Here is a 26,607-nt window from a genome sequence, read left to right as displayed (position 1 = left end):
ACTGGTCTTTGGGTGGACATGCTAAATTGGGAGTTGTCTTAGTTTGAGGCAGGAATTGGAGAAATTAGTTTGATGGTGACTGTTTGAATGTAGATCAACATCTGACATCCTCCTTTTGTATGAACGAGGCCCAGGACCTGCATGTTCTCAGTGGAGTGGGTGGGGGAGTTGAAGTGTTCGGCAACAGGGTGGTGGGTTTGGTTTGTGCAGGTGTCCTGGAGATTTTATCTGAATTGCTCTACAATTAGCGATCCTGTCTCTCCAATGTAGTGGAGACGACATTGGGAGTAACGGATGCAGTAAATGACATGTATGGAAGTGCAGATAAAACTTTGATAGATGTGAATGATCCTCCATCGCTATTTCATTGCCATCCGATGCCTGTAGGACGAACGCCTCACCTTCCTCCTCAGAACTCTCCAACCCCATGGCATCAATGTAGATTTCACCAGTATCTTCATTTCCTCTCCTCTCACCTTTTCCTTGATCCAACGTTCCAACTCAGCACCACCCTCATGACCTATTCTACCTGTCCATCTTCTTTCCCACCTATCCACTCCACACTCCTCTCTGAACTATCACCGTTTCCTCCAGCTCCATCTACCTATTGTGCTGTCAGATATCTTCCCCTCAGTCTCACACCACCTCCCATTTATCTTACAACCCCATCGGCTCACAGTCTCATTCGTGATGATGGGCTTTTGCCCGAAATTTCGATTCTCCTGGCCCTCATGCTGCCTGACCGGCTGTATTTTTCCAGCACCACAGTCTCGACTCTAAACTCCAGCATCTGCAGTCCTCACTTTTGCGTAAAAATGTTGACAGTCATGTTGCAGATGTGTATTACTTTAGTTTGGCTACATTTGGAGTATTACGTGTAGTTCTGGTCATCATGCTATAGGAAGAATACAAAGGCTTTGGAGGAAATGCAAACGAAGTTTAGCAGGGGAAGTAGAAGGCAATATCTATTGCACAGATGGTAGTGGGAGTCTGCAATGTATTCCCAGGGGGAGGTGGTAGAAGCATTAGCAAAAATTAAAAGGCATTGAGACAGACACATGAAATGACTGGGAATAGAGGGACACAGACCATGTTAGGCAGATGGAATTAATTTAAAATAGTATCAGGGTTGTCCCTTACATGGTAGGCTGAAGGGTTTTTTTTTAGATTACTTAGATTAGATTACATACAGTGTGGAAACAGGCCCTTCGGCCCAACAAGTCCACACCGACCCGCCGAAGCGCCATCCACCCATACCCCTACATATACCCCTTACCTAACACTATGGGCAATTTAGCATGGCCAATTCACCTAATCCGCACATCTTTGGACTGTGGGAGGAAACCGGAGCACCCGGAGGAAACCCACGCAGACACGGGGAGAACGTGCAAACTCCACACAGTCAGTCACCTGAGGCGGGAATTGAACCCAGGTCCCTGGCGATGTGAGGCAGCAGTGCTAACCACTGTGCCACTGTGCCACCGTGCCACCCTAGGTTGTTCCTGTGATTTACTGTTCGATGTTCAAACTGGAATTGCATAAAGACTTGAACACGGAAATACATGTGAAGCTGCTCTTCCAAGCTCCAGATCAGAACACAGCTGCGAAACTCTGAGAGTTCATTGTTTATGAAATGAAGCTACATTTACTGCTGTTGACTGATAGATCTGACAATCTGAATGAAAGGATTTTCATTCCAAAATGATTTTCAACTGTTCTCGAAATTTTCTCCGAGTGACTGTGTAGATGCAGGTGTTTGCACAGGTATTGAGGAACAGGTGTACATATCCAATAGTACCTGCAGTGGATGAAATTGGATCCGCATTATGTATGATTGCAATTCGCTGGTACAGAAACAGTGTAACAGAAGTCGCCCACAAATCAATGAAACTGCATGAGATAGTGAAATGTAAAATGATGGATGTTCTGCGTCTGTCCATTTCTGGATCCTTAAATGTCAGCCTGTTGTTATCCTCCTGGAGTCTTCTGAATTCTTTGCTGACTTTTACACTATGTCTGACAGTCAGAGTGTTCATGAGGAGAATCAGAAGTATTGAGAGGAAAGGAAATAGAAGGCGATGGAGAAGTGCATTTACTGTCCAAAAGTTTTAAGTGTAATACTCCGGTTTTGTGATGCAAAACCACTGCATGTTATTGAAGATAGACTTAGCTTTGAATTTGAAGAACCAAGGAATGCTTTCCAAACAGCTCAGCACACTCACTGTTCCAATAATTACGGATGCAATTTTTTCATGGCAGTATCTGGTTTTCAGATTCTGGAAACAAAGAGCCACATATCGATTTATTGTGAAAGTAACCGTCAACCAGACAGAGTTCATCGTGGTGGCAGGAATGAGAGCGATAATCAAACTACAGACAGGAGTGATATTCAGGAAGGAAACAGGGAAATAAAAAATAAACCATCTCAAGATCACATCCGTAATGACTATCAGGAGATCTGCAACTGCCATGCCAACCAGGTAATGAGTGACAGTTTTAGAGAGATCACAGCTTCCCCGAGACAGGATTACAATTGCCAGTAGATTAACTGAAAATAAAGAAAGATGAGAGTTCCTGGCCAAGTTTCAAGTACCACTTTGGCGGTTTATCTTTTGAGATTTCTGTATCTTACACTTGAAACCTCCATATAACTCTACCAATGATTTCATTAATCAGGCAGAAGACTAACAATCAACGGAAAGAACTTAAAGAAATATCAATTTTAAAACAGTCATGATTTTTTCTCGGATGATCATGGTAACAATGAGGACAGCGGCTGATAGACTTATCTCCTTGGTTATGGCTACATCTTTGGTGTGAAGATAGGATTCACTGAAGCGGCTTTTGTGTTTCTCCACAATGGAGCAGCATTTGCTGCTGGACTGGGAGACGTAATAGCGTGGATTATTGCTTCATTGAGGGATAGCATGGTGATGCTGTGATTTATAGTTTACTGATAGGAAGAGTGGTAGTTTGAATATATAAACTGAGTTGGAGTTATCTGGTTCTCGAAATGGTGTCATTGCTGTATTAGAAAACAGAGGAGCATTAAGAGCAGCAAGGGGAATGCATGAGAGAAAGACCATGCTCTGACTGTGACAGCGGAATGCTTAAGAACCTGCTGTGAAATAGAAGGTATGTGCGAAGAATGGAATTGTGATAACTGCAGAAGAATGGTGATCACAGAGGGGGCATGATAAATTCATGCTTATAAAGGGCTAAATCAGGAGAGCCTGTAGCTAATCAGGTGGAGGACACCAGAAGAATAGCTGGAAATGTATGCACTGTCGCAGCTCATTCTTACATAATGAGGATTAAATATACAGATAGATGTTCTACTTGCTGAATTGATGAATCTCATTAAAGTCAATAGATCTTTGAAAGATTTCAATGGACCTTTGTTTCTCATAATATTTGTTATTGATCTGTCAAAGTGCCAAATATATAGTAAGGCATGTGATAAGGTTCCACTGTCGGAAATTGCACAAAATGCGTAGTTGCAGGATTGAAGATGATTTAGCGGTTTGAATAAGAAATTGGTGAGCTGAAAGAAGACAGAGGTGATGGATGATGGGAAATCTTCATCCTGGCGCTCAGTTACCAGTAGTCTATCACAGGGATCTGATTTGGGTCATTGCTGTTTGTCATTTTTATAAATGATCTGAAGGTGGGCGTAGAAGAATGGTTTAGCAAACGTGCGGATGACACTTAGATAAGCAGATTTGCAGACAGTGCTGAAGGATATTATGAGTTACAGCTGGACACAGATACGATGCAGAACTGGGCTGAGAAATGGAAAATGGAGTTGAAAATGAAGTGTGAGCTAGTTCACTTTGGAAGAAGTAACATGAATACAGATTACTGTGCTAATGCAAAAATTCTTAGCAGTGTAGATGAACAGAGAGATCTCGGTGTCCAGGTGCATAAATGCCTGAAAGTTGCCGCCCTGGTTAATAGGGTTGTTAAGAAGGCATATGGTGTGTTGGTTTTTATTGATAGAGGGATTGAGTTTCAGAGCCATGAGGTCATGCATCAGCTGTAGAAGACACTGGTAAGGCTGCACTCTGAATGTTGAGTAAAATTCTGGTCACCACATTATAGGAAGGATATGGAAGTTTTGGAAAGGGGTCAGAAGAGATTTATGAGGATGTTGCCTGGTATGGAAGGATGGTCTTAGGAGAAATGCTGAGCGAACTCAGGCTGTTTTCATTGGAGAGAAAAAAAGTAATCAGAGGGTTAGATAGGGTGGATAGTGAGAACCTTTTTTCTCAGGTAGTGAAGACTAACACGAGGGGACATAACTTTAAATTGATGGGTGATAGATTTCGGACAGAAATAAGGGGTAATTTCTTTACTCAGAGTAGTAGGGACTTGGAATGGCCTGCCTGCAAGAGTTGGAGACTTGCCGACGTTAAGGTCATTTAAATGGGGATTGGATATATATTTGGATAATAATAGAATGGAGTAGGCTAGATGAGCATCAGATTAATTTCATGGGTCGGCGCAACATTCAGGGCCAAAGGACCTGTACTGAGCTGTAATGTTCTAATTGTTACCAGTTACAAATGACATCACGTGCATCTGTGAAAATAGTAAGCATCTGTCCATTACCTTCCTGACCTATTTGCATGGTTGATTGCACTACTGCATCTCCCAATGATTGATCTTTAGGTGACTTTGTCAGAAAACAAGGAATTAATATCCACATGTGCGATGTTAATACCACCACCATTGTTAAATTATCTGACTACATATCCGGCATCCCATTGTGATCAGACAGCAATTTGCTCTCTTACATATTGAGAAGGTTGTTCGTATTTTTTTTTATCCTTCCTCCCGGGTCAGTTCTCTAGCTGATTGTGCTGTAACTATGTTTGGCTAGCGTGTGAGATTCCCTCAGTCTGCCCCATTGCGCTCACATTTTTCCCTTGTATTAAATACTGACTGTCAATTTCTGCTATTAATTGACCTTCTATTCAAATTGCATGAGACCATGTGGCTCTATTCAAGCTTCATAGAAATAGAGAGATCTATAGAAAAAAAACTCATTTGGCCCATTGAGTCCATGTCACTCAAAAACAATACTGTATGATTCCAGTCCCATCACCCGTTGTTGAAACCCTCATCCTTGCTCTGTTGAAAACGGAGCGCCCTGGAAATGCTGAGCTGGTGCAGAAACATTTTCTGAGACAGAAAATCCAAGTTAACATTTCATGTTAAATCTGATCCTTGTTCAGAACTGAAGGAAATTAGAAATGGTGTAAGTTTTTGCCTTTAAAACGTCTGAGAAAATTGAGTCCATTCTGCATTCAACAGCTTTCAATGTGCATCGTACTCATTTTGGGACTACCTGCACTCAGAAATGATCATTTCGATTTAATTATTATAGGTGAACAAATAGAAATCACCAACATCATTCAAGCTAAAACAGAAACATTTTGTAATTTTTTCACGTTATTTAGACGTGAGCCAAATTATTAGAAGCAGCAGATGATAGACTTCTTTGGGAGAACAAATTCTCAGATCACAGCATATTTTTCAGTCATCAGTTCTCATCCACAAGGTCATGCCATCGCTTTTTCCGAATTCCCAGCTGATTCTCTTGATTCCATGATTCTATGATGTGATGTGTCCTGCGAGCATTTTGCAACTTTCTTCGTGGTCCCTTTTCTCGTGTAGCTATTTTAAGGAATATTTTTCTTACCAATGTTTCAACTTTTGCATCTTCTAGTCTAAATCAATCACTACTCCATGCCTACCTGTTCATTCAGAAAGATTCCTGATCAAAGTTTGGGAGAAGATTTGTAGCTCGGGTGCTCGTTGTTGTGGTTCTGTTCGCTGAGCTGGGAATCAGATTCCTGATGACGGGCTTTTGCCCAAAACGTCGATTTTCCTGTTCCTCTGATGCTGCCTGACCTGCTGTACTTTTCCAGCACCACTCTAATCCAAACAGAAAGTAAGGAGGCATGGGAAACAAGGACATCTGGCTGTCTGAAGACAGGGGGTAGTGGTGGATAGAAAGTGTTCAGCCTGGAGCTTGGTGATCAGTGGTATTCACAGGGATCAGTACTCGACCTCTGCTCTTTGTGATTTTTATAAATGATTCCGCTCAGGAAGTGAAAGGGTGTGTTAGTGAGTTTGTCGATGGCCAGAAAGTTGGTGGACTGGTAGTTAGCGTGGAGGGCTGTTGTAGTTTGCGACAGAACATTAACATAATGCAGAACTGGGTTAATAAGTGGCAGATGGGATTCAACCTGGAAAAGTGTGAAGTGATTCACTTTGGAATGTCAAATTTGAATGCCCATTGCAGGGTTAAATACAGGATTCTTGGTACTGTGGATGAACAGAGGGACCTTGCGGTCTGTGTTCATAGATTCCTCAAAGCTGCCATCCAAGTTGATAGGTTTGTTAAGAAGGCTTATGGTGTATTGGCTTTCATTAGCGGATGGTTAAGTTTAAGAGCCATGAGGTTATGCTACAGCTCTGTAGAGCCCTGGTTCGACCACATTTGGAACATTGTGTTCAGTCTAGTTGCCTCGTTATAGGAAAGATATGGAAGCTTCAGAGGTTGCAGAGGAGATTGATCAGGATGCTGCCTGGACTGGAATGCAGGTCTTCTGAAGAACGGTTGAGGGAAGTTGGGCTTTTCTCATTGGAGCAAAAAAGGATGAGCGGTGACTTTATATAGGTGTACAAGATGATGAGATGCACAGATAGAGTGGATGGCGAGAGTCGTTTTCCCAGGACAGAAATGGCTATCACGAGGGAGTATGATTTTAAGGTAATTGGATGAAGGTTTAGGGGAGAAGTAAGTTTTTTTTTACTCAAAGTCGTGCATTGAATGCACTGCCAGCAGTGATAGTAGAGTCAGATACATTAAGGGTATTGAAGCGACTGTTGGATAGCCACGTGGATAATAGTACAATGAAGGGTTAGTAGTTTAGTCTGAACTTGGAGAAAATGCTGGTGCAACATCAAGAGCTGAAGAGCCTTTAATGTGCTGTCCTGTTTTATGTTCTACGTTCTACTTTGACCTATTATGTCACCAGGGCAGTGGCAAAGTGAATTCCTGGAAATACCAATTGTGTTTGACCTTTTCAGAATCCTGCTGGTTCCATTGAATCTAACTACAGATAATCAAATGATGTATAAGAATATTAAATATTTGCGGAAGGGACCTACATTCAATATTGAATATTTTTTCCTTAAAATTATCCTGACAGGGATACTGATTGAGCCAATTCATGTTTTGCTGCTAACTGTAAAAGTCTTATTACTATGTGTTGCGTAAGGCCATTTATTTGCATTTCAAGTATAGTATTAACCAGGCATACGTGTGCAATTCATGATACCTCAATCTATACCAATCTTATTTCCTCTTACCCTCTATTAAAAGAGTAATTTGACTTTATTGCATTCTTCTCAACTTGCTCTATCAACTTCAAACACTGATTCACATACATTGCAAATATCTACTTATATGTCATCTTTAAAATTATTTTAAGAGCTTCATATTGCCTATTGTCATTCTTATCACAAAACTAATGACATTATACATCACTGCATTATTTTATTCGCCGTGTGTTTGCCCATTTCTCCAGACTGTCTATGAACCACTGAAATCTGACATTGATTCTCTTAATTCTTTTCATTTCCAACCTCAGTGATGCCTGCAAGCGATTAAATAAAGACCTGTGTTTCTCAGATCACCACAAGCACACACTCAAAAGAGCAACAGTGACTCCCAGAGTAAACCACTGTATACCTCTGAGTGGTCTTAACAATGATCTCCTTGCTTTCTTTCACATTTCCAAGTTCACATTGACATAGCATCTTTTCTATAATAACATCCACTTCAGTTTTGCCAATGAGCCATAAATCAGTAAAGTACTTTCGATATCCAACATTGCCACAATAAATAAACAAACCAGGAACTGTGTTACATTATCAACGCCAATATGTACGTCTTCAGGAAACACGTTTGTCATCTGCCTATTTGCAAAGCATTGCATTTGTTATTTACATCAGCCACCTGTTTTTTTCCAGAATATTTCTTCTCCACAAGTCTACAGTAAGTTACTGTCAAACTGGCTTGTACCTCCCCCAAATACAATAGTTTCTGTTTCTTTTTTATTCATTTATCTTCTAAGTATCTGCTGGATGAACAGCAAGCTTCAGGTCAGTCAGCTCATAACATCAAGAATCCCAGTGTGTTTCTCCATGACCATTATAAGTGCTCAAATTACTTTAAGTGAGTGCTGTGCAGACAGTATATGTTCACTGAAAACATAATACCGACCGTGAAGAGAATAATCAGATGATGAAGGCATCAGATGCATTGACAATTTAACAGGGCATCTAAAGGGCAACAGAATTGGACAGAGTTTTCTGTTCAGTCGCCCAACCCTTTTTTCAATATAATTCACACAAAATGGTCAAAATATTGCAAAGCACAAATTACGTAAAGTGAAAAGACATTTCTGCAAATATTTTGTCTGTCCAAAAAAAATTGAAAATGTTCCCAGATTCAATAAATCACTAATGAGCTTTTCAGTTATACTCGATTATTTAGAATAATCTTACAGATGACGTGCACCAGCACATCAGAAGCTGTTTGTTGTAGTACTAAAACTGTAAACATTATAGCTTAATCGCATTGTTATTAATAAATATATCAACAAATATAATAAAATATGCGTGTATGTTTTGAAATTATCATATTGAAATACCAGATTGTGATGAAGTTATGTTCAGAGACATTGAACTGATTTCAACAAACAGTTAAAGAAAAGATACACTGCTCATTAATAGCATAACTTTGAACATAATTTGCACGTGGATTATGGATTGTGTGAAACAAAAAAAAAACGGGTACACCACAGATAAATTGAAATTAGTAATTTGCTGGAAACTGCGAAAGCCCCAAACAAAGGATAGTAAATGACCTCAACATCAGCTCGAGTAGGTAGTGCAGTGACAGGATATTTCATTTTCTGTATAAAGCAAAGGCTGCAACATTTGCCTGGAACTAGGATCATCTCAGGATGTATTTATGCTCGCAAATCAAATCCTCCAGGGATAAGGGTTGGATGATCCTTCATGTTACTTACAGTAATTTGAATGAACAGATCTGAGAGGCAAAGGGGATTTAAAACATAGTTGTGTAGAAATCGTCGCAGTAACATAGGGGAGGGTTCCCAGAGGAATGCAAAGCAGACTGAAATACATGCCGACAATTGTATCAAAACAAAAATTAGAAGCAATAGAAGGCCATTCTCCAACCCTGGTTCTGCTCCATTGTTTAATTATAGATGACACGTGATCTCTGTTACTGTCACCCTGGAGTTTTTTTTCAATTCGAATCCACTGGCAGGTTCTCGGAGGATCACGTGACGGCTGTTTGTCCGGTTCGAAGTCCAGGGTGAGTTCCAGTTCTTAGTTTTTCTTATTTTGTTTTAAAAACTAAAAATTTAAATTGTAAGTTCCAGTACTTAACTTTTTTTTTTAACTTTTTTAAACTAAAAATTTTAAAAGTTTTTTTTTAAAAAAACGCCGGGTAGACCCGGAGGCTTGTGTTGCTAGGTTACCTGGGTAGGGTTTTTTCCTCTATTTAAACGCGCAGGCGAGTAACCAGAGGCACTTCGGCAAAAGAGCCTACCACCCGCCCTCCTCTAACGTAAATAATAAGACCCGTTGCGGCAAGCAGGTAAGTGCTGCGTTTTGCTTGTTTGGTTTCTTTACATTTAGTTTTTTTTTAAAGAAAGCTAGCTTTTTAGAGGGATGGCAGTGCAGGCAGCGCAATGTTCCTCTTGCAACATGTATGAGGTGAGGGAAGCCATTAGCGTCCCTGCTGAGTACACTTGCAAGAAGTGCACTCATCTCCAGCTCCTCCAAGCCCGTGTTAGGGAACTGGAGCTGGATTTGGACGAACTGCGGATCATTCGGGAGGCAGAGAGGGTCATAGATCAGAGCTTTAGGGAAGTAGTTACTCCGAAAGTTCAAGATAGATGGGTGACAGTGAGGGGGAGTGGGAGGAGGAAGCCAGTGCAGGGACCCCCTGCGGTCATTCCCCTCAAGAACAAGTATACCGTTTTGGATACTTGTGGGGGGGATGACTTACCAGGGTCAAGCAACGAGGTTCAGGCCTCTGGCACGGAGCCTGGCCCCGTTGCTCAGAAGGGAAGGGTGGAGAAAGGTAGAGCGATAGTTCTTGGGGACTCGATAGTGAGGGGTACAGACAGACGGTTTTGTGGGGGCGACAGTGACTCACGTTTGGTATGTTGCCTCCCAGGTGCAAGGGTACGTGATGTCGCTGATCGTGTTTTCCGGGTCCTTAAGGGGGAGGGGGAGCAGCCCCAGATCGTGGTCCACGTTGGCACCAACGATATAGGTAGGAAGAGGGGTGAGGATGTCAGACAGGCTTTCAGGGAGCTACGTTGGAAGCTCAGAGTTAGAACAAACAGAGTTGTAGTCTCTGGTTTGTTACCCGTGCCACGTGATAGAGAGTCGAGGAATAGGGAGAGAGAGCAGTTAAATGCGTGGCTACAGGGATGGTGCAGGAGGGAGGGATTCCGGTTTCTGGACAACTGGGGTTCTTTCTGGGGAAGGTGGGACCTCTATAAAAAGGATGGTCTACACCTGAACCTGAGGGGCACCAGTATACTTGGGGGGAGATTTGCTAGTGCTCTTTGGGAGGGTTTAAACTAACTCCGCCGGGGCATGGGAACCTGGACTGTAGCTTTAGGGTCCAGGACCTTGAGTGTAGGGAGGTTATGAATAATGCAGCGATCTCGAAGGAGGGTGCCTGTAAACAGAAGGGTGGATTGAAGTGTGTATACTTCAATGCCAGAAGTATAAGAAATAAGGTAGGTGAACTTGCAGCGTGGGTTGGTACCTGGGACTTCGATGTTGTGGCCATTACAGAGACGTGGGTAGAACAGGGACAAGAATGGCTGTTGCAGGTTCCAGGGTTTAAATGTTTTAGTAGGATCAGACATGGGGGTAAAAAAGGGGGAGGTGTGGCATTACTTGTCAAAGATAGTATTACAGCAGTGGAATGGACAATGGAAGAGGACTTGCCATCTGAGGTAGTTTGGGCTGAGGTTAGAAATAGGAAATGTGAGGTCACCCTGTTAGGTGTTTTCTACAGGCCTCCTAATAGTCCTAGAGAAGTAGAGGATAATATTGCGAGGATGATTCAGGAAAAGAGTGAAGGTAGCAGGGTGGTTGTTATGGGGGACTTTAACTTCCCAGATATTGACTGGGAGAGCTATAGCTCGAGTTCATTAGATGGGTCGGTGTTTGTCCAATGTGTGCAGGAGGGTTTCCTGACACAATATATAGACAGGCCAACAAGAGGTGAGGCTATACTGGATTTGGTTCTGGGTAATGAACCAGGCCAGGTGTTAGACTTGGAGGTAGATGAGCACTTCGGGGACAGTGACCACAACTCGGTGACTTTTTCTTTAGTGATGGAGAGGGATAAGTGTGCGCCGCAGGGCAAGAGTTATAGCTGGGGGCAGGGAAATTATGATGCAGTGAGGCATGACTTAGGATGTGTGGATTGGAAAAACAGACTTCAAGAGAAGAACACTAATGAGATGTGGGGATTGTTCAAGGAGCAGCTACTACGTGTCCTCGATAAGTATGTACCAGTCAGGCATGGTGTAAAGGGCCTTGTGAGGCAACCGTGGTTTAGTAAGGAATTGGAATCCCTTGTGAAAGGGAAGAAGGCGGCATATGTAAAGATGAGGCGTGAAGGTTCAGTTGGGGCGATAGAGAGTTATAAGGTAGCCAGGAAGGATCTAAAGAGAGAGCGAAGAGAAGCGAGAAGGGGACATGAAAAGTCTTTAGCTGGTAGGATTAGGGAAAACCCAAAGGCTTTCTATAGGTATGTCAGGAATAAAAGGATGACTAGGGTAGGTATTGGTCCAGTCAAGGATAGTAGTGGGAAGTTGTATGTGGAGGCGGAGGAGATTGGAGAGACACTAAATCAATACTTTTCATCAGTATTCACTCAGGAACAGGACACTGTTGCTGATGTGAATATGGAGTCACAAATGATTAGAATGGATAGCCTGGAAATATGCAGGGAAGAGGTTCTGGGAATATTGGAGAGGATGAAAATAGATAAGTCTCCTGGGCATGATGGCATTTACCCTAGGATCCTATGGGAATCTAGGAAGGAGATAGCAGAGCTTTTGGCCTGGATTTTTATGTCGTCATTGTCAACGGGAATAGTACCAGAGGACTGGAGGATAGCGAATGTGGTCCCCTTGTTCAAGAAGGGGAGTAGGTATAGCCCTAGCAACTATAGGCCAGTGAGTCTGACTTCAGTGGTGGGCAAAGTCTTAGAGTGAATGGTAAGGGATAAGATTTATGAACATCTGGATAGGAATAACGTGATCAGGGATAGCCAGCATGGTTTTGTGAAGGGCAGGTCGTGCCTCACAAACCTTAGTCACCTTCTCAAAGAACTCAATAAGGAAGTGGACGAGGTTAAAGCAGTAGATGTGGTGCATATGGATTTTAGTAAGGCCTTCGATAAGGTTCCCCATGGTAGGCTAATGCTAAAACTACGGAGGTATGGCATTGAGGATACATTAGAGGTTTGGATTAGGAATTGGCTGGCTGGAAGGAGACAGAGGGTAGTAGTTGATGGACTATGTTCATGTTGGAGTGCAGTTACTAGCGGTGTACCACAAGGATCTGTTTTGGGACCATTGCTTTTTGTTATCTTTATAAATGATCTAGAGGAAGGGCTTGAAAGCTGGGTAAGCAAGTTTGCAGATGACACAAAAGTCGGTGGAGTTGTGGATAGTGAGGAAGGAAGTGGTAGGTTACAGCGGGATATAGATAAGTTGCAGAGCTGGGCAGAAATGTGGCAAATGGAATTCAATGTAGCTAAGTGTGAAGTCATTCACTTTGGTAGGAGTAACAAGAAGATGGATTACTGGGCTAATGGTAGGCTACTTGGTAGTGTGGATGAGCAGAGGGATCTTGGTGTCCATGTACACAGATCTCTGAAAGTTGCCACCCAGGTAAATAGTGCTGTGAGGAAGGCATATGGTGTACTGGGCTTTATTGGTAGAGGAATTGAGTTCCGGAGTCCTGAGGTCATGTTGCAGTTGTATAAGACTCTGGTGCGGCCTCATCTGGAGTATTGTGTGCAGTTTTGGTCGCCATACTATAGGAAGGATGTGGAGGCATTGGAACGAGTGCAGAGGAGGTTTACCAGGATGTTGCCTGGAATGGTAGGAAAATCTTATGAGGAAAGGCTGAGGCACTTGGGGCTGTTCTCATTGGAGAAGAGAAGGTTTAGGGGAGATTTGATAGAGGTGTATAAGATGATTAGGGGTTTAGATAGGGTCGACACTGAGAACCTTTTACCGCTAATGGGGTCAGGTGTTACTAGGGGACACAGCTTTAAATTAAGGGGTGGTAGGTATAGGACAGGTGTTAGGGGTAGATTCTTTACACAGCGGGTTGTGAGTTCATGGAATGCCCTGCCAGTAGCAGTGGTGAACTCTCCTTCTTTATGGTCATTTAAGCGGGCATTGGATAGGCATTTGGAAGTTATTGGGCTAGTGTAGGTTAGGTAGGATTCGGTCGGCGCAACATCGAGGGCCGAAGGGCCTGTACTGCGCTGTATCTTTCTATGTTCTATGTTCTATATGACCCAGAATGACGTTTACTTAATGAGCCTACTTGCACTATTTTCTGGAGGAGATAATAGCATATATTAATGACCTTCTGAGAGAAGGGGGGAGGGAAGTAGAAAGAGCTCCTTAGCTTCACTTCGAACAGAAGATCTCTTCTTCCTAATCTGTGTTATCTAGTTTAACTTACTGGTATATTCTCACAGAATAAGACCACCTCTCAGTCGCCTGCCCATGGGTGGTCTCAGCAATGCCATGTATAACTGCATTAACATTTCCTTATTTTTATATTACATGCAACTTGGCTTTTAGAATAATCAATAAATCATCATAACCTTCATCAAGATGAAGGGTGATGCAGTTGATTCTGAGTCTACAGGCCTCAAACTAAAGAGAGAAATTAGCAATAATATGACGGTGTGAGCTGTCTATGATAAATTGCAGAATGTTACTGAAGGGGGGTGACAGTAAATAAGCAATGTCAAACATTTTAAGACTGTATTGAGGAGCTGGCAGCTGCTGGATGTGAAAAGCGTCTCAAAGCGAGCTCAGCGCTGACTAAAGAGAATGTTGATAGAAACGAGAAAGCACAGGTTCAACTACTTCAGGCTAGATTTGTTAATTGACTAATTTTAGTGATAATCCAGCCAAATTATTCACCTGGGGAACTGAAATATCCTTTAATTTGCTTCCAATAGTTGCTGATGTTGAATTCATTTATGGCCCTGTACTTAGGGTTATTGGACTGTCCAGTAAGGTATTATTAATACCTGTTCAGCATTGTGAAATAGGCAAATGTTCCTGCTTTGAGTATAATACACAATGCGGCTGCAAATTGTGCTCAACAATGTGTTAGAATATAAAACTGTGACTTGTCATGCTTTCATGAAAATTATTTGCTTGTCTCTTGGGCATAAAATCTGTCCTGAGCCAGGACTATGTTGGTTTTAAAAATGTATCGCCCTTGGTAAATTAATTGTTGACCATCTTTGGATATTTAAGACTACAAAATAATAATGTTTTGTTTTAACTTAATTGACACTGTGCTTATCCCAAAATATAATTATTGGAACACTAATTGATGTATTTACTCTCTGTGTACAAACTCATTTTGAATATTTGAAAATGGTTTAATATGTTATTACAAATCTATACAAGTTAGGCTGATATTTATGGGGGCAATGCATCAGCTACTGTGTGAACACAGAGAAAGCTGGATGTACTGAGGTATGATTGTTTTAGTTTCAATCTGGGGAAGGTATATTACTGATTGTGATTAGTATTGGGACCAAACTTCTGCCTGAATAAATTGAATTCAAATGATCTTTGGCTGACAATATTGGATCAGCTAACTGGAAGTAAATTGCAGAACGTTATAATCACTCCTGGGCAGTGAGAACCGACTGTAAATACAAAATATATTTTGAAGATGGGAAGCAAATTGAGAAGACTGTAAATAAGGCACTTTGTTTTCTTGGCTTAGTTATAGCAGAATAGCGTGAATACATGAGGAAGGTTCACTAATTTACAAAAAATAAGAGGAAAGCACTGAAAACGAAGTGCTGTCAGATATGCTGTTTTCCTTAGTTTATTAATTAATAAGTTTATTAATCACCAGGATCAATTCAAATGAATCCAGGTATGTCAGATAAATAAGGATGGTGACTGCTGAGTAAACGGCCAAGCGTTCTCAATCTTCTTTAAATATATGGTTGGAAGCCTGGTGGATCCGGGAATTAAACCAATGCTATTAGCATCTCACTGCATTGAAAAACCAGCCCTCTAGACATTCATGTTAAATGACTCTTAACCAAACAGGTGCATATGTTCCACTCTCATTCAATAAATTAGGGTATTATTCTGAGAAATTACAATCCATGTTACTAAATTATCATGCAATCAAAAGAGTGATAAGTATGGTCTGATGTTCTGAAGGAAATCGGGAAAAAGCAACTTGTGTTTGACAGCTTTGAGTGGGGTAAATGGAAATCACTGATACAAGACACGTACCCATGTATGTAATACAATAACAGAAAATAATAATGCATATACAAGACACTGTTTCTGACCAAATCAAGGTGGACTACAAATCAGTCACAGATCTAAACTGGAGAACATCTATGGTGGGTATCAGGTGAGGAAGGAGGTAAGTTTCCATGTCGGTGACATTTTAGGTAAGTTTGAAAGTAGGGTGCCAAGTAAGCAGGGTATTAGGTAAGTACATTTATAGGTACACAGAGTGTAGGGTGCCTGATGGGATGCAAGGTAGATAATGTGCCAGCTTAGGTAGAAAGAGTTGTGAACAATAGCTCGGAAGATTTGGTGAAAATGATGAGGAAGGAGGTAGCAGGTGCTGATGGAGTGGTGAAATGGTGTTGTGTCTGGAGTAAAGGCTTGTTGGCTCTGGTGGTAGGATGTTGCTCAGTCGAAAGTATATGTGGGAGATATTGGTACCAGAGTGTTAATATGTGTTAGGTCCAGGAAAGTACGGGAGATATTGAATAAGGCCGCAGGGAAGGTGGGAATCAAATCTCACGGCTGTGTAAACTGTGTCTTGAATTTGTCAGTGTGCTGGATCCCAGAGCTAAGAAGGTACATGTAGACCCAGGCTCTTAGGTTTGTGTGTGTGTGTGTGTGTGTGTGTGTGTGTGTGGAGCAGTGTGGATGCGTATTGTAACTAATGAATTCAGATGATTAGTTTGCTCAGGAGTCAAGGTAGGTATTCAATAGTCTGTTTCCTGAATTACTACTCACTTAATTGCAACATATCCACCTAAATTCTCCAAGATTAACAAATACCTTTAGAGCATTCCAGGAATGTAAAAATTTCCAGGGGAAACTTCAGTCTCAAAGTCTGCTTTCCTGAGGTCTCAGGTCCCAATCTGCAACTCCCATCCACACTTTAGAAACAATTACCAAAGGTAAATCGAGGAGAAAAATGTATCATTAATGGAAAATGAAATTAAATTCGATCAAGCATGTGCACAATTATAATGTTTAAAAGACATTTGTATAAGTACATGAAAGGTTTGGAGGGATATGGGTCCGGAGCAGGCAGATGGAACTAGTTTAGTTTCGAGTTATGTTCAGCATGGACTGATTAGACCGAGGGGTATATTTCTGTGCTGTATGATTGTATGACTATATGACTCTAAATGGATATTCTTGTCTCCATCTGTCTGACATCTGAAACCTTGTAGAAAATGCATATATTTCTAAAGATTTACTTTTCCCTCTTTTTTCAGTAATTTACTGTAAGCATTTGCATTTTTCCTACCAACAACGCAAGTTCAACAAAAAGGCAGCTTCAGATACCATTAAAAAAATTAACATTTTGCTGTTAAGAAAATGATATATTGTATTTGTGCAGTAATTATAACTTTTGAAATTAACGTCAAAATTGTTGGCAATCGCAATTCTATCTCGCGGAACCTGTGGAATCTTCAAATGTGCCAGTCATTACCTGCTGGCTATGGGTACAGCAGATCTTCCTATTGTCATCATTGATGTAATGTTGAGATTGTTTGTCATTTATTTTCCAGTTTCTTTCCCGGATATTGCTCCTGTCTGTAGTTTGGTAGACATCCTTGTGGATTCAGCACCGCCTTCTTGACCTGCAATCTTCTTCCCGACCTCTCTGCCCCCTCACCCTCTCTGGCCTATCACCCTCACCTTAACCTACTTCCACCTATCGCATTCCCAACGCCCCATCCCCCAAGTCCCTCCATCCTACCTTTTATCTTAGCACATCCTCCTCATTCCTGAAGAAGGGCTTATGCCCGAAACGTCGATTCTCCTGCTCATTTGGTTCTGGCTGACTTGCTGCGCTTTTCCAGCAACACATTTTTTAGCTCTGATCTCCAGCATCTACAGTCCTCACTTTCTCCTAGACATCCTTAGTTTAGCTCGCAGTTGCTTTTGCCTTTGATCGATTTGTGGCTATTTGTTGTAAGAAACTAAGAACAAAATGCTGCACTGAGAAAATGGCAGTCGTGGGTATTGGAACAGTGGGTATGCTGGGCTGTTTGGAAAGTATTCCCTGGTTCTTCAAATACAGAGCTAAATACACTTTCAATAACCAGGAGTGGTTTTGCATCACAAAACCAGAATATTGCACTTCAATTTTCTGGCCTGCATACGTACTTCTCCATAACTTTCTAACTCCTTTAGTGACATTCCTTTTGATTGTTTTCTTTAACATTCCGACATTCAGACACATCTTCATGGCAAGTAAAGCCCGTAGGAGATTCTGGGTGAAAACTGAGAGAAAGTCTGTCATTTCACTATCTCAGGACATTTCATTTTGTTATGGATGACCAATGTTACATGTTTCCCCCATCAGCGAATTGCATTTATGTATGACTTATATACAACTTCACCCATTACTTATACTAGTGGATTTCTGATCCAACTACTCTGTACCTGCGTCTACACAGTGACCCAGAGTCAGTTCTGAGAGCAGTTAAAAACAGTTCCGAAATATATGTTCAGCTTGATTGTCAGAGCTAACAAACTGTGAACACTTTTATTTGGAATTTCTGCCTTTATCAGGATTCATTTTGATCTTCTCGGAAAAGATTTGTTAAAAGTTTTTGCAAGCAGGGATAGGCAATAGTGTAAGACAGCGAGTGAAAGGAATATCTGGATGCAATCAGCATCAGTTAGAGGAGCAAGTGAGGTTAGGACCTGAGGAAAATGAGTGTTAGTTAGAAGAGGTCTGGACACAGGCTGCATGAGTCAGAGCAGTGAATGGATCGAGGGCCGAGAAATAATAACCAACACTTATACGAGTGAACAAACACAGGGCCCATGGAATCATAGAGATCCCTCACACAGTGAAAGGCAATTCAGTCCATTGTGTCTGAGCCAGTTAAAACAACTACCTATTCTAAATCTATTTTTCAACATCAGACCATAGCCTGGTATACCTTGGCATTGCAAGCGCAAAACTAATTCCTTCAAAACTGTGAGGGAAGCTTCTGCCTGTCTGTCAGTCAATGTCTGAGGATCAGACGAATGGAAAACCAAAGACAGTCAGTATCATTTCATAGAGTTGTCCAGTCCAGTCCAGTCCAGTCCCGTCTAGCCCAGAACAGTCCAATCCATTTCATTCCAGTGTCACCCGGAGTAGAGCAGACCTATTCTGAGAGAAATTTGTGTCTGACATTTTAGGAACCAAAGCAGTGGTTTGTTGAAGGATATTTTGCTCGTTGATCTTCAAATCTCATGTAAAATTTGAATAAAAGCAGTACAAACGAAGGGTTACAAGCAATAATCATGATTGTTGATATTGGTGTTGGCTGTTTATACTTGATAAATTGTATGCTTATTTTATTGAAAAAGAATGAGACTAATTGCTTTTCAAGGTCCAGTTTATTATATAAGCAATAATGATAAGAAGCATTAATTTCTAAATTAGTTAATGATAACGCAATCAAGTTTGCAAGGTATGAGGCGTGTTATGATTGAGCAGTATGTGATCTCCTGGACAGTAGTATGATACAGAATAATGACGACTTGCAGTAGTGTTAACAGTGGAATAGTTTCAGATCAGGGTTTATGGCTGCTGACCAAATTATCATTCCTGTGACACATCAGAGAGGTGGAAAGTTTACCAGGTGGATCCAATTACTGAATGTGCCCCCATTTAATTTCTGCTGAAAGACCTTACTTGATGATCATTCCCCACTGCGCCTTAGTGTCAAAAACTTAAGCATTAGTGCGCCCCTCAGCACATAGCCCTATACTTTGCAATGCGCCAGTTTGTAATACCTGGTTGTGGTCAAATCCTTGCTCTGGAAGGCTAACACGTTTCTGACAGATAGAAGAGTACCTTTCACTGAGTTGATGGTCCTCCAGGTGGATCCAATGACTGAATGTGCCCCAATTTAATTTCTGCAGAATTACCTTATTTGATGGTCATTCCCCACGGCGCCTTAGTGTCAACACCTTAAGCATTAGTGCGCCCATCAGCACATAGCACTGCACCTTGCAATGTGCCAGTCTCTAATACCTGGTTGTGGTGAAATCCTTGCTCTGGAAGGCCAACAAGTTTCTGACAGAAGAAAGAGTACCTTTCACTGAGTTGATGGTCCTCCAGGCTCAGTCAATGCATGTCTCAGTGTGTGTCCGGATCTGAGAGCACAGAGTCCTCGATGAACCGTGACAAAATCCATGGCATCACTCTCCAGACTTCCTTTGCAAATGCATGCTATGTTTCAAATTCAATGAAATGTGTGACGGTCTCTACCACCCTGCAGCTGCAAAAAGGCCAGCATGTGCTGGTGAGAAAGTCATGACGGATCTCACTTTCCACTAACTGTAAAGAAATGTCTTGATGCTTGTTGGAAACTTCTGGTGATGGGTCATTCTGTCAAATGACTTTGAAAGCCTGCTTATGGAACAACCCAACAAGATCCATCCTCACCTTTTCCAGTAGGGTCTCAAGGATGCCTCACGCTGACTACTCCCTAACGGACTTGTGATCAAATGTGCTTTTCTTTACACATTTCTTCAGAAAGGACCGGTGACACAGAATGTTCTAACCACTTGGAGCATTGTGCAGTGCTGAGGCCAGCCCCATCATTCGCAATACTGGGCACTTTTTAGAACCTTTGCAATGAGCTGCATTTGGTGTCTCAGCACCGAGGGGGTCCGCACAGCTTGATGCTGCTGCCGCGAATGAAGGTGGCCATCAAGGTGAGGGCAGTGTTTGGAACATGCAGAGGTTTGTACATGGCATCCCTGTGGACATGGTCCATCTTAGAACTCCAGATTATGTAGAAGATGGCTTTGGTGACTGCAATGGTGTAGGTTCTGGGGATCGGCCAGACTTGTACCACATATAAAGATACTGGGGGTTCATTTACTAACCTTTACACATCGTTAGATATTCATTTAACTTGGTCAAAGAAACAAACAATTATTTTGAGTGGTTTTACTGGACATTTATAAGAACAATTTAAAATGGACCTGATTGAATTGAAGTTGGAGGATGTGGTTTGTTATCACCTAGTCATAATAGTATAACCTCCCAGAACAGCAGAGCATATTTTGCGTTCCGATTTTGAGAGAAGATGCAAATTCTCTTTTGATCCAGTGAATTGTTGCAGTTGGCAGATGGTTGATGTCAAGGAGATGCCAACAGAGACAGACACACTAACCTGGACAGTCAGAAGATTCTGGTTCAAACCGACAGATATGCTCAATGATTTAATCGCACAACAGCCTATTGCTAAACATGCAGCTGCATTTGTAAATGAAAAGCATAAGTGTGATCGAATATCAGAGGAAGTAGTTATAGAGTCAGAGAGTCATAAAGACATACAGTGTGGAAAGACAGTTCAGACCATCAAGCCTGCATCTGCAATAACTACCATTAAAGGTGCGCCGATCACAATTTCCCTGTATTTGTTCCACATCCTTGAATGTTATGATATTTCAAATACACATCCAAATATGTTTTAAGGATTTTAAGGTTTCTGGCCTCCATTACATTCCCAGGTAGTAAATTTTAGATTCTCACGAGTGTTTTTTTTTCTCAAACCGTCCCCGCCCCCGAATATCCTGCAAATTACCCTAAAACTCAATCAAAGGGAAGAGCGGCACCCTGCCATACTCCTAATAATATTTACACGTCAAACAGCCTTCTCTGCTCTAGCAAAACCAATCCAAATCTATCTAGTGTCTCCTCATATCTCAATTATTCCAACCCAGGCACTATTCTGGTGAACCTCCTCTGTTTCCCATCAAGTGCGATCACATTCTTCCCAGTGAATGGAACTGCAGCCATGCCCTGACCAAAACTCTGTACATTATCTACTTGCTCTTACTAATGGAACAACTAATGGAAACACATATCCCGTATGCCTTAGAATATGGAACATAGAACAGTACAGCACAGTAGAGGCGTTGTTGAAGCCAATACTGGAGTTTTATTGTCCTTAGCTGAGGAAGGATGGTTTTGTTTTTGAGGGAATGATGGAATGAAGGAATTTGCCACTCTCAGACAACAACTCACCAAGACAAAGAACCCGATACCCAGCATGAGCAAAACCAACCTAGTGTACAAAATCCCATGCAAGGACTACGCAAAACACTATATAAGACAAACAGGAAGACAGCTAACGATCCGTATCCATGAACACCAACTAGCCACGAAACGACACGACCAGCTATCCTTTGTAGCCTCACATGCAGATGACAAGCAACATGAGTTCGACTGGGACAACATTACTGTTATAGGACAAGCCAAACAGAGCACAGCCTGGGAATTCCTAGAGGCATGGCACTCAACCACAGATTCTAACAACAAGCACATCGACCTGGAGCCAATATACTGGCCACTGTTGGAACTGACAACCGGAATCGGCAGAGGCAAACCACAATAAATGCCGGAGGAAACATCACAGAAGCGCTTCACAGGATGCTCCCAAGCACTGAGGATGTCACCAAGACAGTGGACGAAACGTCTGCAACACAAAGTCCCAGCTCGGCGAACAGAACCATAACAACGAGCACCCGAGCTACAAATCTTCTCACAAACTTGGAATGAACTTTTGTTCTAAGTGTAGATCTTGCCTCATTGTTCTTTGTCTTCTCTGAAGATAGGTTCAGAGCACTTTCTTTGTGAATCTTGGTGGTGAGAGCTCCTCACAAAAAAAATCTTTGTTCTGCTGATTTTATCTCAAAGTGTGGTCCTACTGCAAACCTCACAACGTTCAGTTATAGCCAATGGAGTGTTACTGGTGAGCAACTCTCAAGTGTTGAACAGCCACATTCCTTGCACCATATAAGGTAATGTCAGACTGTCACTTGCCTTATTTGATTAACACAGGAAACTGGATGTCACAGCTGAGAGAACAGGTCACACCATGCTTGGCTGCAGTTCTAACTGAGGTGAGAGTTTAAACTAACGTGACCAATATTCCCAGCAGGCTTGATTGTAGCTCTTAATCAATCTCGTAGCCATTTCTCCTGCTGGCCACGTGTCCACAATCCTTCCTGTTGATCCCGACGCTCCAAGCAAAACCAAGTTCTCTCTCACAGTAATTATTTTAAATCAGTCTAAATAACGATTAATATATAAATAATATTAAGCTGTTGCAATTAATTAGGTTCTAGCTTAAGTTGCAAGAATTTCATGTTTAACGGTTGTGTTATGTCTCATTCCAATTTAACATACTTAATTGTGAAAATTATGAAAATGATTGAAGCACGTAACATAATTTATTCAATATTAATGCAATATATAACATGGGGAAAACCTAAGGATGAATCTGTACATTTGTACAAAACATAATAATCTCCCTTTTCGACGTGATCTCCTAACATTATCCTTGTCTTCGCTGTTATAATGTATATCTCAAATTACTTGCTAAAACCACCTTTCCCATTATAAGGTATAAATGCCTTACTTAAAATCCCAAACTATGCAATAAATGAAACCAAAAAGATGCACCAACACTGATTTGGGTTAGAAATGCTGTTAGCACGTCCAAATGGAGCAATTCAGCTGTGACCCTCGAGATGTATAGGAAGAGCAACAGGGAACGTAAGAAATGAATTACAAGAGCAAAAAGGTAGAATTTAAAAAATGACTCATGAACGGAATTCAGGAGAATACTAAGCTTCTTTATAAATACATTAAATAGAAGAGGTTAGTCAGGGAAAACATAGGGCCCATTGTTTTTAATGGAGCAGCCTATGTGTGAACCTGTCGGAGAATGGAATGAACACTTCCCTTTGTTCTTCACTCTGGAAAGGAAGAGTGAAGGTATAGAATCCTCGAAAAGGGACTGTGAGGAACTTGCACTGTTTGGAATAGGAAATGGAAAGATATTGGAGACTCTGAAAAACACATGAATCCCCTTACCTGGATGAATTTCATCGTAGTCAGTTGTGGGAGGTGAAGTAGGAAATTGAAGGGACTCTGATACAAGTCTTTAATTTCCTCCTGGCCACAGGGGAAGTATCAAAGGATTGCACGGTGGCTAATGTGGCTGCAATCAAGAAATGTCATAGTGATGAACAAGGAAATTAAAAACCAGTGAGTCTCACATCAGTAGAAGGGAAACTATTGGAAAAAGCCTGAAGGAGTGAATTAAGATCACCTTGGAAAGGCATCGATTAATTCAGGAACATCAACACGGAGAAATTTCATGTCTATTTAATTTGTTAGAATTTATTGAAAATGTGATCACGTATGTGGATGAGGGAAGTTTAGTTAATGTAGTTTATATGGATTTTCGTTCAGCTTTTTATAAGGTCCGACACGGGAGACTGATTGAGAAGGTTAAAGAACATGGAATTCAGAGAAACCTAGTGAGATGAATCAAAATCTGGCTGAGCAATAGACACAAAGGCTGTTCGAGTGACAGGAGGCCGGTGTCCAGTGGTGTACCACAAGCAGCAATAATGGGAAACTTAATTGAGTTAGAAATGCTTTTACCAAGTCCAAAGGGAACAATTTGGCTGTGGTCCAGAGGCATGTAGGAAGAGCAATAGGGAACTTAAGAAAGGAATTAGGAGAGAAAACAGGTTGAATAAATAATGATGCGGGAACAGGATTCAGGAGAATACAAATTTCCTTTATAAATACATTAAATTGAAGCGGTTAATCAGTGAGGGATAAATCTGGAATACATAAATGATTTCGATGAAAATGTAGGGAGAATGTCAGGCAAGTTTACAAATGGCACCAAGATCGGTAGGGTGGATAGTTAACTGTGAAGAAGATGTTTGGAGGTTACAAGGACATCTGGACGGATTGGTCAGGTGGGCAGATCAGTGGCAGATGGTAATTAAATCTGAGAAATCCAAGATGACACAGTCTAGAGAAAGAAACAAGATGAGGTCAAATTTTATGATTAGCTGAGTGGAACAGACATACCTTAAGATGATATTCATGAATCGATGAAGTCAGCAGAACATGTGAACAGGAAATTTAAGAACAAAGAACAAAGTAAAGTACAGCAAAGAACAGGCCCTTCGGTCATCCAAGCCTGTGTCGATCATCATGTCCTAACTAAACTGAACACCAAACGTTTTGCCCTTATTCAGTCAATTTCCCACGATTCGTGTAACCACCTGAATGCCTTTTAAACATCCTCAATGTTTTTCATTTGCCCAGACCATTCCAGGCTCCTACTACTCTCTGCATGAAAATCTTCCCTCACACGTCTCTCTTAAACGTTCCTCCTGTCACCTTGAACCTGTGCCTCATTGTAATTGAAACTTCCACTCTCTGGGAAAAAGCCTCTGACAATCAACCCTATCCATGTCTCTCTTAATTTTGAATACCTCTGTCAGGTCTCCTCCTAGTTGCTGTCTTTCCATTGAAAACAATCCTAGTTGCTTTAACCCTTCTTCGTAGCCAATGCCCTTGAGACCAGGGAACACCCCCGTGAACCATCGCTATACTCTTTCCAAGGCTTTGACGCTTCTGGTAGTGCAAAACTGTACACAATACCTCTAATATAGCCGAATAAGAGGTTTATATAGCTGCAACATTGTTTACCAACTCTGGTATTCCATGCCCCGGATGATGAAGGCAAGCATGCCATATACCTTTTGAATTACCTTGGCCACCTATGTTGCCATTTCTGTCTGTATGTTAAATTTCCTGAGGGTTCTGCCACTTTCCGTACAAATCACTCCTAAATTTGATCCTCCAAAATGCATCAAATAGCATTTGACTGGAATAAACACGATCTGCCATTTCAGTGACCAATTGCCAGTCTATATTCTGTTGTACCCTTTCACAATTGTCTGCACTATCACAACTCCACCAATCTTGCTGTCATCTGCAAACTTTATAATCAGACCACTCACATTTTCTTCCAGATCATTTATACATACAAGAGAGGACCTATGACTGATACTGTGGAACATTCTGACCGGTCTTCGTTCTGAAAAACACGCTTCCACCGTTACCCTTGGTCTTCTGTTAACAATCTATCTAGACAACCTACCCCAAATCCCAAGTGATTTTAGTTTTTGCAACGATCTGCCATGTGGGACTTTATCAAATGCCTTACAAGAGTCCATATAAACTACAATCACAGCCATTCCCTCATTAATAATCTTGGTCATCTCTTTAAAGCATTCAATCAGGTTGGTCAGAGATGACTTCCCACACACACAAAAAAACATGCTGCCTGTCACTAAAAAGTCCATTTTCTTACAAATATGTACCTCCAAGAGGGAGCTAAGGCTCTTCTCATTGGTGTGAAGAAAGATGAGAGGCACCCTCATAGCGGTGTACAAGATGGTGAGAGGCGTAGATAGAGTGAATAATCGGAGACATTTTTCCAAGGTGGAAATGGCTGTCACAAAGGAGCATAATTTTGAGGTGATTGGAGGAAGGTGTAGGGGAGATGCCAGAGGTAGGATCTTTCCACAGAGCGTGGTGTGTGCGTGGAATGCACTGCCAGCAGTGGTAGTAGAGTCAGATACGTTAGGGACATTTAAACGACTTTTGGATAGGCTCATAGATGCTCGTAAATAGAAAGTCATATAGATTAGTTTGATCTCGAGTGGGATAAAAGGTCAACACAACATCAACATTATATAATTGCGACTAGACATCCTTATTCTTGTGCTCCAAACCTCTCATTCTGAAGGCTAACATGCATTTTTTCCACCTTCACTGCGGACTGCACCTGTGGGGCTTATTTTTAGCGACTGGTGCACAAAGGTATCCAAGCCTAATTGAATATTCCTTTCTCTCAACTTGCAGCCATTCAAGTAATATTCTCCCTATATATTTGGCTATCAAAAGGAATAACCTCACAATTTCCTCATTGTACTGTATCTGCCATGCACTGACCCAGTCACTCAGCCAGCCCAAATCACGCTATAACATCTCTGCATCCTCCTCACAGCTTACCCTTCCACCCAGGTTTGTATCAAATTTTGAGATAAAACTTTTAGCTCTCTCACTCTTAAT

This window comes from Hemiscyllium ocellatum, chromosome 17 (assembly GCF_020745735.1).
Source record: "Hemiscyllium ocellatum isolate sHemOce1 chromosome 17, sHemOce1.pat.X.cur, whole genome shotgun sequence".
NCBI lineage: Eukaryota > Metazoa > Chordata > Chondrichthyes > Orectolobiformes > Hemiscylliidae > Hemiscyllium > Hemiscyllium ocellatum.
Note: the sequence above shows the minus strand (reverse complement) of the source record.